This window comes from Cnephaeus nilssonii (assembly GCF_951640355.1).
Source record: "Cnephaeus nilssonii genome assembly, chromosome: 22".
Taxonomy (NCBI): domain Eukaryota; kingdom Metazoa; phylum Chordata; class Mammalia; order Chiroptera; family Vespertilionidae; genus Cnephaeus; species Cnephaeus nilssonii.
Window position 1 is genome coordinate 14,793,584 of NC_137093.1, and position 14,064 is coordinate 14,807,647.

Consider the following 14,064-nt stretch of genomic DNA (forward strand, 5'->3'; position numbering starts at 1 on the left):
GGGGCCAGGCGGGGGTGCAGAGGATAGGCTGAGACCCACCCCTGTGCCTACCACAGCCTCGCGGCCCACAGTTCCTTTCAAGGTGCACGAATTCGTGCACTGGGCCCCTAGTTGAAAATAAAAAATGATTTAAAAAACACAATAGCCCTGGCTGGTGTGGCTCATTTGGTTGGAGCGTCTTCCTGTACACCAAAAGGTGGTGGGTTCAATTCCTGGTCAGGGAGTGTGTGGGAGGCAACCTATAGATGTTTCTATCTCACATCAGTGTTTTTTTTTCTCTCTCTCTCCTCTTTCCTCTCTCTAAAATCAATAAATGAAATTTTAAATAATAATAAAAATTGGGAAGTGGCTCTAGATTCAGACAGACTTATAGATATTACAATCACCAACTATAATGAATGGACCTTGTTTAGATCCTGATGTGAAAAAAAAAAAAAACACACAAAACAACAGTCTTGAAAAGGTATCTTTGCAGCAATCGGGAATTTTTAGGTATAAAGATGGCATTATAGATATATAAGAAAATATCTACAAAGATGGATATGTACTGAAGCACACATGGATGAAATTAAATTATGTTTGAGGTTTACTTTAAAATAATTCAACAAAATGAGACCAGAGAGATAGATGAAGTAAGTAGCAAAAGTCTGATGCCAGTGAATCTAGGAAACTGGCAGGTCCGAGTTTTATTCTATTTGCTCTATTTTTAAAAATATATATTTTATTGATTTTTTTTACAGAGAGGAAGTGAGAGGGATAGAGAGTTAGAAACATCGATGAGAGAGAAACATCGATCAGCTGCGGCCTGCACACCCCCTACTGGGGATGTGCCTGCAATCAAGGTACATAACTTTGACCGGAATCGAACCTGGGACCCTTCAGTCTGCAGGCCGACGCTCTATCCACTGAGCCAAACCTGTTAGGGCTATTTGCTCTATTTTTGTGTGCATGTGAATTTCTTTTAAAAACCATGGGCCTGAAAGAACCTTGTTAGCATTATAACTTACCCCCGAATAAGAGGAGGTTTAGGTAGGAAAGTAATATCCCTTAATTGTGGGACTTCTGACATGGCAGTTATCATCAGGTGGTGATTAGAACCCAGAAGCTGCAGTATTTTGTGGCCGTTCTATAAGAAAGACTGATTAAATGGAAATTAGGTTCATTCCAGCAGGCCAGGTCTGTATGGACGTTCACTAGCATAGCTCACACCCTAAGTAATCAGAGAGGCACCTTGAGTAATCAGCTAGGCCTCCGATCACCTGGCTTTATAATCTGGTGAATTCCCAGGCATATAAAAGTTGAGAAGATCAGGGGTGAAAGACCATGAAGAACATTAGGGTATAAAGAACAAAATAGTAATTTAATAAAAGAAGCTTTGAAATCTTAGGGTGAGATGGGAGTAAGAGAATATTTACATGGTTCAGTTCAGGGATGGGAAAAGTCACTTCTATTTCCACGTTCCCTCTGATTAGAGTCTTCTAGAGCCTGGTGTGCCGCAAGAATTTTTAAAACATGCAATACCTGACTCTGTAGAAAGGGGTCTTGTTGCCCCTGATCTCTTTTCCCTTAGAGTGTCAAATAAAAGAAATAAATAAAAATGACAACAGCCAACACAATAACCATCTGGTGTGAATGAATCAAAATTGTACCTATTTTTTAGTCAGATTGGCAATATATATATATATATATATATATATATATATATATATATATATATGCAGAATTTTAGTAATTAGTTTATGTGTGTTATGAGAGGAAAAAGGTTGAAAGTCATTGTTCCAGAGATTGAAAAATTGCTCTTTGTTGTTAAAGTTCTTTCTTGCTCTGTTTTTCCAAGGCCCTGCTGCTAGGGGAGAGTATGTGCAGTGGTTAAGACCACCGTCAGGGTTAAATCCTGGTTCTATTTCAGTTGTGTGACCTTAAGCAAGTTACTTAAACCCTGTGTGCGGTCATCACCCGCAAAATGGAAATAATCATAGTACTTGCTTCGCAGAGCTGTTGTGAGATAGTACGTGGTTAGCATAGTGCCTGAAACATGTTACGTACAAAGAGACAAGGCCTTGATGCTCTCCTTGGTTAGCCACAGGGAATCCCTGATGTTTCAGGTATTTTAGCTGGGAGTGAGCGAGGCAGGTATGGGAACACATCCAATTTGACCTTCTGTATGAATGCCTGAGAGAAAAAGCTTTCTATGTCCCTACGTTATGATGACATTGACATTTGATTTGATTTGACTCCTTGTTCCATCCTACACTGAGCCTTCTTACCACTAACGTCAATTATTCTTTTTTTAAAAGGGGGAGAATCAAGGGAAGACAGTTCCTAGTTGCCAAATGGATGGGTATACCATTTAAATTGCAAAGTAGAACGCCTTTTGTTGCTCAACCAGAGGGCGAGATGATGCCTACATTTGAATTCTTCCGGCTTAAAACAGGTAGGTACCCGCATCCAACGGGATCCACCCACTTCGTCAGATTGCCAAGACTGAGTAATGGATGGTTCAGCCGGAAGAAGGACAGGCCTTACCCTGTTTTCCCAGGTGGGCACTCTGTTTTCACCAAGGAGTTGAAAGCAATTGCCACAGAGCTGACAAACACATTTTTATCTGTCACTCAGGAGGACTTTATATCCCACACATAAAACTTGATTGTTATACAGCTTAGTCTTTTCGGGTTCAGGGTCAGGGAGACTTTTTTCATATAAGGTAACTCCTTTTTCTTACCATACAAGTAACTTGGGTCAGAGAGAGTAGATAAAGAAGGACTAGAAACAGCTGAGATTTGACTACACAGACAAATGCAAGGAGCAGGACTGAGACAGATGAACAGTGGATGATCAAGGGAAAAGAGAGTTTGCAGTGGGGTTAGAGCTTGAACCAACACCATAGGAGTCGGTAATTTAGCTAGGCATAGGTCTCTGAAGACTGCGGATGGGTTTGTTGTTAGTAGACTCACGTTGAGTGCCTCACACTATAGTGTCTGTAGTAAAAGAAAGTCTAATAAGTATGACTTTCATGTAGTGGCTTAGGCTGGAAAATCCATTCATGAAGGAATATAATCTGACGCAGGCCAACAGTGATAGCTGGAGACTTAGTAAATGCTTTGCTAAATATGTATTTTTCTACCTATTACATTTTCTGAACCCCTTACTACCTCTTCCTCTTGGTCATTGGCAAAATGGAAATGTATAGATCAAGAGCTGTTAATGAAATTAGTTTGACTCCAGAAGTGAGATGCAGTTAGATCCATACAACTCTATACCTGGCCTACGGAGGCAGCAGGAGGCAGGGAATTTGTTTAGGCTGTCGCATCGTTCTGCTAGATGACATACAGGAAATAGGTTGTGATGCTCATTTCAAGACACACTGTTTTGAACTAATGGGGCCAGTTGTCCCATTACTCTTGTGCCTCATGCTCCTGTGCCTGCCAGGGGCCCTTCCTCCTACAGCAGTGGGCACTGTAAGCTTTGCCAGTAGGATAATATATAGGGACGTCCTCTGGGATTGGTTCCAAATTGGGCATTGCTCCTACATGAATCTCTGGGTTGAGTCTGGCCTTTCCTTTGGGACTCTAGGGTTCTGGGTGCTAATAACACTTGGGTCAAGGGAGTCCCTTAGGAATAGCAGTCCTTTTTTTTTTTTTTTTTTTGCCTGAAATACCCATTCAGTTCTGAGTCTTGAAGTTCTACTCACCCTAAGGCAAAGTACTACTACTACTCTATAACTTAGAGTTACCTGCCCCATGAAAACCTACCTGAGCCAGGCCAGTGTGGCTCAGTGGTTGAGCATTGACTCATGAACCAAGAGGTCATGGGTTCAATTCTGGGTCAGGGCACATGCCCCGGTTGCAGGCTCGATCCCCAGTAGGGGCATACAAGAGGCAGCTGATGGATAATGTTTCTCTCTCATCGATGTTTTTATCTCTCTATCCCTCGCCCTTCCTCTCTCTCTCAAATCAATAAAAAAAGAATTTTTTAAAAACCTACCTGATTTCTCTCAGTCAGAAGCAATAATTCCTCTTGGCCAACCTTAGTACACTCCTTGTAACTCTATGTAGCACATATTTTTTTTCTGCCTTACATGATAATTGTTTATATATGTTAAAAGATAATTTTCCTAATAAGGTAAAATCACGACTCTCATACAGATATCAAGTGAACATGTGTTAAAGACTTTTTAACTCATTAGGGAAATAAACAGATGTATAACTGATTCTAAAAAAAAGGAAAAGGAAAAAAATTTATATGAATAAAAGAATGTTGAAAGTCCAAATGGATGCAAAACTGATCTTTTCCGTAGTTATTTTCAATTTGAAGAATTGTAAATTAGATCAACTATGGGCTAAAATCAGGCAACCTGGAGGGGACTCCTCTGGATAATGCATAATTTCCCACTGAAGCATAAAATATTTTCTATAGCCTTCCTTGTTTTGATAAAAAATAGTTTCAAAGAAAGATAATTCTTTTTTAAAAAATATGCTTTTTATTGATTTTTGAGAAGAAGGGTGAGGGAGAGAGAGAAACATCAATGATGAGAGAGAATCATTGATTGGCTGCCTCCTGCACGCCCCCTACTGGGGATTGAGCCCAGGTATGTGCCTTTGACCACAATCAAACCTGGGACCCTTCAGTTCACAGGCCAATGCTCTATCCACTGAGCAAAACCAGCTAGGGTAATGAAAGATAATTCTTTTTTTTCTTTTTTTAATATATTTTATTGATTTTTTACAGAGAGGAAGGGAGAGGGATAGAGAGTCAGAAACATTGATGAGAGAGAAACATGGATCAGCCGCCTCCTGCACACCCCCTACGGGATGTGCCTGCAATCAGTGTACATGCCCTTGACCAGAACCAAACCCGGGACTCCTCAATTCGCAGGCCGACGCTCCATCCACTGAGCCAAACCGGTCAGGGCAAGAAAGATAATTCTTGATCACAAACTAAGTCTGGTCTCATTAGATTGGATCGGATTATAAAGGTGAGTATATAGGTCTTCTTAAGTTTGTGTTGCTAGAAGTTTTCATAAGAATCTCAGATTTGACTTTTTAAATACTTGTTAATTAACCGAGCTGTGTATTTATTTATAGTTCATCTATTTGCAACCTGATTGAATTTTTAAATTTTGAGGCTTGTGTGAGCATCTTCAATCTCATTCTATGCAATAAATAGACAAGGTCTTGATTAGACTTGAAGGACTTAATAAAGCAGCACAGGATTTGAAAGACACTGATGAGTTTTCTGTTTGTTTGTTTTTTCTTTCTAGAGATGCCTGGGCCTCCCCTACCCCCCATCGGAAGCTCTGGCATTAGAAACTGGGAGGAACCTCTCCAAGTGCATTAGTAGGAAGGAACAAAAGACTCAGTAACATTAGTGCTCAGTAAATAGAAATGACTAGAGCTCAGGTTGGCATAAAGGGGAGCGTTTAGATGATGTTTAGTTCTGAACGAGGGAGACTTGGGCCTGAGAGTAAGATTTCTCAGAAAATTGGTCTAGCATCAGAACCCTCTTTCCCAGGAATTTCAGTCTTGGACTTGATTTCTGCATCTTGTAGCCTGTTCTTTGTGAATGCCAACAGTGGACTAGGAGCTAGTACTAAGGAGTTTTGTGGGAAAGTTCTAGGGTAAAGGTAGTGCTGGGCCAAAGGAGATGTAAGAGTTTTTCCAGATCAGCGCCTGCCTTTGCTGCCATAGACATCTAGGGGTAGCAGGACTACCTCCAGCCCTTACTGTGTGGCATTGGGTTGTTTTTTCAGACCTTTAATCTTCCCAGTAAAAGTCTCCTCTAAAGACCTTTCAGTCCTTGCCTGTGGAAAAAAATCATAGGTCTTTGAAGTCACGTGCTTCTGGTTTCTAAACCCAGTTTTCAACTTTCATTTGTCCAACCTGTTCTCCCTGTTTTATTGCTCTTGCTTCACAAAGTTACAATAAAAGTGTATTCCCAATTATAGACACAAAACAGCGTCAGTGTAAGGCAGGTGGGCGGACCCATAGTTACCCTAGGTGCTGAGAAGGAAGCTGATTGCCTTTGGGAGAGCTGGTATCTCATCTAGCCACCATCACTGTGTGGCTCGTGGACCAGTTCTCCTCTGGAAGCCTACATATCCTAGTCTGAGGAAAGAGTGTTATCTCTCCTCGCCATCCAGAGGTGGAGAGGAAGTTAAGTAAGAATAACTTGGAAGCCAGGGAGTATCCAGAAATCTGCTCTGATGAGGGCGAGTTAGGTGTTAACTGGAGTTAACAAGGACAGCTGACCATGCTCTCAAGGGAAAAGATTTCTATTTAAAAGGTAAGACCCCCCTGTTTCTAGAATTAGCACACAGAGAAGTACTAGAAGAAATGGAAAAGTTGACAAAGGGCCTGACCGACATGGCTCAGTGGTTGAACATTGACCTAGGAACCAGGAGGTCACAGTTCGATTCCTGGTCAGCGCATATGCCCAGGTTGGGTTGCGGCTCAAGTGAGGGGGGGAGGGGCCCATGCAGGAGGCAGTCAATCAATGGTTCTCTCTCATCATTGATGTTTCCATTTCTCTCTCCCTTCCTCTCTGAAATCAATTAAAAATTTTTTTTGAAAGTTGACAAAGGGCTGCTTTGCCCCCACTCTTTACAAACATTTTTATAAAAGAATTACAAATCTATAGGAAGTTGCAAAAAATAGTTCCGATAGGTCCAGTATACCAAGTTGACCTTGATACAATATGTACATAGAGTTCTATGTGTGAAAATTTCCCACATGTGTTGATTCTGTAAACACCACCACAATTGAGAGACAAAACTAACCCATCACCACAAAGGTTTCCCTGATGGTACCCTATAAGAGCAGTGATGTCCAGCCTTTATCATCCCATAGCACATAAACTACTAAAATTCTGCAGCACACCAAAAAATAAATTTGTTGCTGATCTGACAAGAAATAGTATAATTTTGCCGGAACCGGTTTGGCTCAGTGGATAGAGCGTCGGTCTGCGGGCTGAAGGGTCCCAGGTTCGATTCCGGTCAAGGGCATGTACATTGGTTGTGGGCACATCCCCGGTGGGGGGTGTGCAGGAGGCAGCTGGTCGATGTTTCTCTCTCATCGATGTTTCTAGCTCTCTATCCCTCTCCCTTCCTCTCTGTAAAAAATCAATAAAATATATATTTAAAAAAAGAAATAGTATAATTTTGATTGATTTACAAAAAGTAATAATAATAGTAATTACCCCTTTTACTCCAAAGTGACTTTTTTAAAAAATCAGGTGCTACACTTATATATAAGGATTTCTGGTACCAAGAATTAACCAATCACACGCAACCTCATTATACAACATGACCAATAAGATGCAACTCTATTATCTGACCTATTTATGGTTCAAGACAGGGCATTCACACTCTATGGCTATTGTTGTGTTGGCTGTTGTTGTTTTTTAATGTGACAATCTAAGGGAAAGGAGGTCAGTGTCCCTGACTAAATAGTCAGGTATTGCATGTTTTAAATATTCTTGCAGCACACCAATTGAAAATAGCTGCTTTAGAGCCATACCACACCCTCCCCATCTTTTTGCCATCTCTATAATTTTGTCATTTCAAGAATCCTATATAATAAAGATGTAATATGCAAATGGTTGTTACACCGTGAAGCGTACCGACCAGCTGCTTAACGACCGGATCACAGATCAGCAGGAGGGTGGGGCAGTGAGCTGCAAGCGGTGGTGGAGAGCTACAGGAGGGGGCAGGGCAGCAAGCTATGAGGGGGGATGAGGGGAGGAGGGTGGGGGGAGCTATAGGAGGGCAGGGCAGCAGGCAGAGAGCTACTGGAGGGTGGCAGTGAGCTACTGGCCAGCTACTGGCGCAGGGCTACTAGTGTTATGGAATCACAGTATGACCTTTTGAGATTGCTTTCTTTCACTCAGCATGATGCCATTGAGAATCATCCAGTGGTTGCATGCATCAGTGATTTGTTTCTTATATTGCTGAGTAGTATCAATGGTGTGGATGTACCACAACTTGTTTAACCATCCTATTGAGAGCTATTTTAGCTCTCTTCCTCTCCCTCTCCTTCTCCCTCTCCCTCTAAACCACTACTTTGTCATTCCTTAGGCCTGGAGGTTCCTCACTAATCTGCCTTCTCTCTACTTTTGCAGAGTTTTCTTTTTTTCTTTTTAATATATTTTTACTAGTGTCTCGGTGCACGGATTCATGCACATTGAAAGGAAATTAATTAGAAGAAATATTTTAATATTGCTATTCGCCCTTTCTCTATAATAGAAGTGTCAACCAAATTCACGATCGACAATGACAGATTGAAACACACATGTGCGATTGGCACCAGTGAGAGCTTTATATGTATTGCGCATGCATGGGTCAACTTAGCCTTGTATAGATATAGAATGAACTTGCTTAATTAGACCTGCTTTCTGATGTAGCTAAACTTTTTCCAGCCCAGTGAAGCACCCCAACTTCTCTTTCAGGTAATTGTCAGGAACACAGCAGTAAATATCAACACGAAGCAGATTATTATTGTAGATCACGCAGGGAGAACAAAGGGTAAAGTATTTAACTGTAGCAGTGTTTGACTATATTCTGTGCAGTGAGAGAACTTGAAGTCATTTTCAAGTTCCACCATTTCTTACTTCTTTTCAGTCGGTCAAGTTTCTAAACTTTCTAAATCTCCATTTTCTGGCTAATGGAAAAAAAAAAAAAGGATTCTACCAAGTCTCCTATCTATCTACTCCAGGACTTTTGTGAGGATCAAATGAGATGAGGCATGTGAAAATGCTTCACAAACATTTGGTTAAACTGTAAAATGTTTGCACCTGGCTATAAAGCAAGTTGCGTTCCTGGGCTAAAGAAACTCCAAGGAAGCTAGTCGCTAGGGAGAGGAAGCTGGGCATTGCTACATGATGTCATTACCTGGTGCCCACAGTGACCATTTCAGGGCCACGCTGGGCTGTGGGCCGCATTTTGTGTCATGGGGTCTTGGCAGCATTGGCTGCGATTTGGTGGGGTGTTGCTCCAGCGTGGTGGCAGGGACTGTGTCCTACTTGGGGGACGCCAAGTGTTGGTTTGTCGGTGCCAGGTCCGTGGTGCCATTTATTTTTAAATGGCAGTGTGCATCATGGCGGCTCCTGCATTGAGCATCTTCCCTCTGCTGGTCAGTGTGTGTCATAGCTACTGGTCGGACGGATGGACACTTAGCCTTTTATATATATAGATTGATTTCAGAGAGGAAGGGAGAGGTAGAGAGAGATAGAAACATCCATGATGAAAGAGATTCATTGATCGGCTGCCTCCTGCACACCCCCTACTGGGGATCGAGCCTGCAACCCGGGCATGTGCCCTTGAATGGAATCAAACCTGGGAACCTTCAGTCCACAGGCCAAAGCTCTATCCACTGAGCCAAACCAGCTAGGACCAGAGTTTTCTTATGTTGTATATAATGCCCAGGGTGTTTTAGTATTGAGCAAGTAGATTAAGGAGAAGTGCATCTATTCCATCTTGGCCTAGACCCAGAAGTCTGACAAAAGGCCATTTCATCTCTAAGAACATAAATCTGATCATGTCTCAACCCTCCTTAAAAACCTCTTGTCATAACACCCAACTGTCCCAAGGATAAAATTCCAACTCCTTAACATTGGCTTTTACGGCTCTTGACTGTCCCATCCTAAGTAATAGTGGCCATACCTTCTGCAGCTCCTCACTGTGCACAGGCGTCCCCGGCTCCACAGAGTTCCTCCTGTGCCATTTGACTGTCTCCTGCCTCCTCGTGTTTGGTGGTGCACACACCAGTGCTCATGTGCTCTGCTGGTCCTGCCGTTCTCTCTTCCACGGGCATGCGCCTAGCTCTACTTCAAATCTGCCTCTCACATTTCCTACTGTGACGCCTTCCAAACACTCCCAGAGTTAGCCCAGCAGTACAGACATACCTCTATAAGCGATTTCTTGTTCTACCCCAGCTCTTTGAGGTGGAATTATGTCTCTGGGTGGCTCTGTCCCATTCAACTGTAAATTCTTTGAGGTTCAGGCTGTGCCTGTCTTATTCATCAATGTACCCTCAGCACCTAGCACTGTGCCTGGCACATAGTTGGCACTCAGCAAGTGTTTGTTAAATGGATAAATGAATTGTTACTTTCAGATACTGGAGCAACCAAAAATTGTCCTCAGCTTGTATGCCTAGGCCACCTGAGGCTGCCTTCCTTTTAGCATTACCGTATATCCCTTTTTATGCCCCCCCACCCCCTTGAACAAAGGGACTTCGGGAGATTGTAATAATTAACCACTTGCTGAATCTACTCCTCCCTTCCTGAGGGCTGCCTGCTTCCAGGTTGTCCTCATTATACCTGCTGCTGCCTCTGGTTGGCCATTTGGAAACAGGGCTGCCCCCTTGCTTGGCTGAGAATGGTTTCCTATTCTTCATGTCATGGGAACCATCAGTCCAGTCTTAAAGAGATGAAGTCCCTATTTGTGACCAGTTATATCAATGGAAGGACTCTATTTGCCAAGCCCTTCTAGAACATCATCATAATAAAAGGCTAATATGCAAATGGTCGTCACACCGTGACTCTGTAATGCCGTAACTCCATGACGCCTTAAGGACCGATCAGTAGGGACCTGAGGCTGCGTGGCGCCAGGCCGGGGCCAGGGAACCTGAGGCCGCGCCCCCCACCCAGCGCCAGGGCCAGGGGCCGGCTGGGTCTTGGTGTTGCCCAATGGGGGTGGGGCTAGCTGGACACTTCTATTATAGAGAAAGGGCAAATAGCAATATTAAAATATTTCCTCTAATTAATTCCCTTTTAATGTGCACGAATTTTGTGCACCGGGCCACTAGTTGTCTTTTAATGAGAAACAAGGTCTTTTTGGCTACATGGTCACCTTGCTTATGTATCTTTTGACTGTGTTAGCTGGAAGAAATTTAATAACAACCCTTAGTAAGATTTCAACATCTGACATACTTGAGATAATAATAGCTTTGCTCGTTTTTATGACACTTCACTCAACCCATACATTCATCCTTGTCAGCTCGAAATTATTCCACATGTGTTACCTTGATGCTTACAATAACTCAGTAAGTGAAGTTGTGTATACACACGCATACACAGATACCCACATACATGCACATATGTGCACACAGGATATTAAAGATTTGGCAGGTCAAACCTGTTATCCCCAATGGCACTCACTTTGAAGAACTCTGATCCTGTGACCCCTATATTTTGTTCTCCCTTGTAAATGGCCATTGGTTTCTATCAATTGTCATCAATATCTGATCCTAGTATCGTATACAAGCTCATGCAGACGTAATAATTGCCCCATTTACCAAACCTAGTTAATGTGGCCAGGCCCTTTGTACACATAATGTTGAATTCTCATAGCCATTCTGCAAGGTGTATGTTATCCACATGCTACAGATGAGAGAACTGAGGTTCAGAGAAGCAGTGTCTGCGCCAGGGTGGGCTCTGCCTCAAAGCCACCACTGGCCTCTTAGTAAAAAAAGCCCAATATGAAACTGAACCTTTAAAAGGTTAAATAATCTCTATTTCTCCTAATATCCCACTCCTACCCCTTTAATCAAGGATCTGGGTGTTGATTCTATCATGAAAAGGTGGGCTATTCTCTGGTTAGTAAGACAGAAGTGGGAGGAAGCGGGTACAGAATGTTCAAAGAGCGATGCCTGTGCGTGTGGTGAAAGTCTGGGTTCTGGCTTATTCTCCTGGCACTTAGCCTCATAGACTTCCTCAAGCAGTCACATCCCTGAGTCCCTTGGAAAAACCCAGGGAGGACATTGTTGCCATGTCTGACAGGCCTAAACAGACACTGGCTGCCCCAGACTCCTGTGGACGGTCAGTAGGGCCTGCTAGTAGTAGGGACTGGCACTCAGTGGGCACACAGGCCATTAACAGCCAGCTCCCGTCTTACAGGTGTTTGATACCATGAAACCATAATAAGCGTTTTTTTGAAAATTACAGGTCTATTCATAATAAGAACTGAGGAACTTTTCCTTTAGTGTCTGATTCAGTAGCTCATCCCTTCCCTCATTTCCTTCAGATACTATGCCCACACCCTGCGGGGTTTGAGGAGGTGGTGTGAAAGGGATGCCAGATAACAGGTGAGTCACGAGTGGAGAGCTTGTGTAGGTGAGTGAAAGCATCTGAGCCGCCGCGTCCTCTTGGCCCTGCCCTGAGCAGCAGGAAGCAAAGGGGTTGTCCCGCTCACCCACAGGGCCCAGCTGTCATCCAGCCCAAAACACGGATGAAGGGCTGGGATTCACAGGACGTAGCTGGGATAAGGCAAGGTCTGTCTCAGGACAGACTGGCCCTGCACCCAGCAACTTGTTGGCACTCCGTGACAATAGCCATGCCACCATGAGGGCATATTCTTTTTTGGAAAAAATTCTTTTATTGATTTCAGAGAGGAAGGGAGAGGGAGAGAGAGAGAGAGAGAGAGAGAGAGAGAGAGAGAAAGAAACATCAATGATGAGAGAGAATCATTGACAGTTGCTTTCTGCATGCTCCCCACTGGGAATCAAGCCCACAAACCGGGCAGTACCCTGATCAGGAATCGAGCTGTGACCTCCTGGTTCATAGGTCAACGCTCAACCACTGAGCCATGCGTGAGGGCATATTCTTTTTTTTTTTTTTTTTGCCTTTCTGTGCATTTATTGTGGTGGGTTTTTAAATTTTTTTAAAAAGGCATGCTTTTGGGCTAAGAGGAAGCCACGTGCATTGCAGAAATGGTGAGACATAAAAGCTCAGATGCAGCCGCCACCGTCAGCTCGAGGGCCACCACTTCTCTATGCCACAACCTGGGCTGATAGAGATTCATCATTTTCATGGTGTGACCCACACCACCCACCTGCCAGGAAACACAAGAACCACACATTCACCTACTGTCCAGGCGTGGACTCGGCCGTACAGTTTGACCGTTTGGTTTTTACTCAAGAGTCTAAGAAACTGATTTCCCAAATGGGGGCTCCCCTGGTGGGTCCAGTGTGGAGTAGCCGTACCTGAGACCTTGTGATGTGGCTTCCTCTAAGAATCTGGGCTCAAGTAGGTAGACGGCCTTCTCGGATGTTTAAGAAAACTGGCTTCCAGCGTGCAGTGGATTTAGAGGGAGCTCCAGACATGGGTTGGAGGGCTCCGCTAATGATGCGTATGAGAATTGTCTTTCATCCGAGTAAAGTCAGGTCAGCAAGGTCCCCTGCTTGTGCACTGAGTGTAGAAAGCAGGGTGAGGGCATAGGCTTTTTAAAAAAAATATATATTTTATTGATTTTTTTAAAGAGAGGAAGGGAGAATGATAGAGAGTTAGAAACATCGATGAGAGAGAAACATCGATCAGGTGCCTCCTGCACACCCCCTACTGGGGATGTGCCCGCAACCAAGGCACATGCCCTTGACCGAAATTGAACCTGGGACCCTTCAGTCCGCAGGCCAACGCTCTATCCACTGAGCCAAACCGGTCAGGGCGAGGGCATAGTCTTAATGTCTCTCTGAGAGTTCCCGCCCCAGACATACGTGGTCCCCTGAGGCACAGACGCAGCATCTCCAGAGGGCAGTGAGATGAGCCGTCGGGAGCCTTATTCCTCGGCTTTTCTCTGTCTGAGATGGGAAGATGGGTTTTCCATATTATTGGAGTCTGGATGGCAAGTCTGGAGCCCTGGGGATGGCCCCGCCCCTTCGCCTGGCGCTGCCCAGGTGCCCCTGTGTAACATCAAGTACCTGCAGCACTGCCTCGGCTCATTGGTGTCCAGCTTTCTCCTTCCTTCAGCCCCCGAGAAACAAACAGCCGTCCTCCTGAGGATATCAGCTAATCATCCTAGTGTGCTCCCCACCCGTAACCTGCGTCCGTACAGGCCTAATGTCTGTTTTACCGAATCCAGAGCTGGTCTGGACAGCAAGTGTCTCCTGGACTTGTCTCAGCAAAACAAGACTGTAGAGTCCCCCTTCCCGGGAGGATACGAATAAAGGAAGGCCCGCAGTGTGTGGTGTATTACCGAGTGAGTTAGCGGCTAACTGTGGTCTTCCTTTGGGGTTTTTGTAACTTACATCATGGGGTATTGGCTCCTGAGCCCTTTCTTCTTTCCCCTCTATCCCT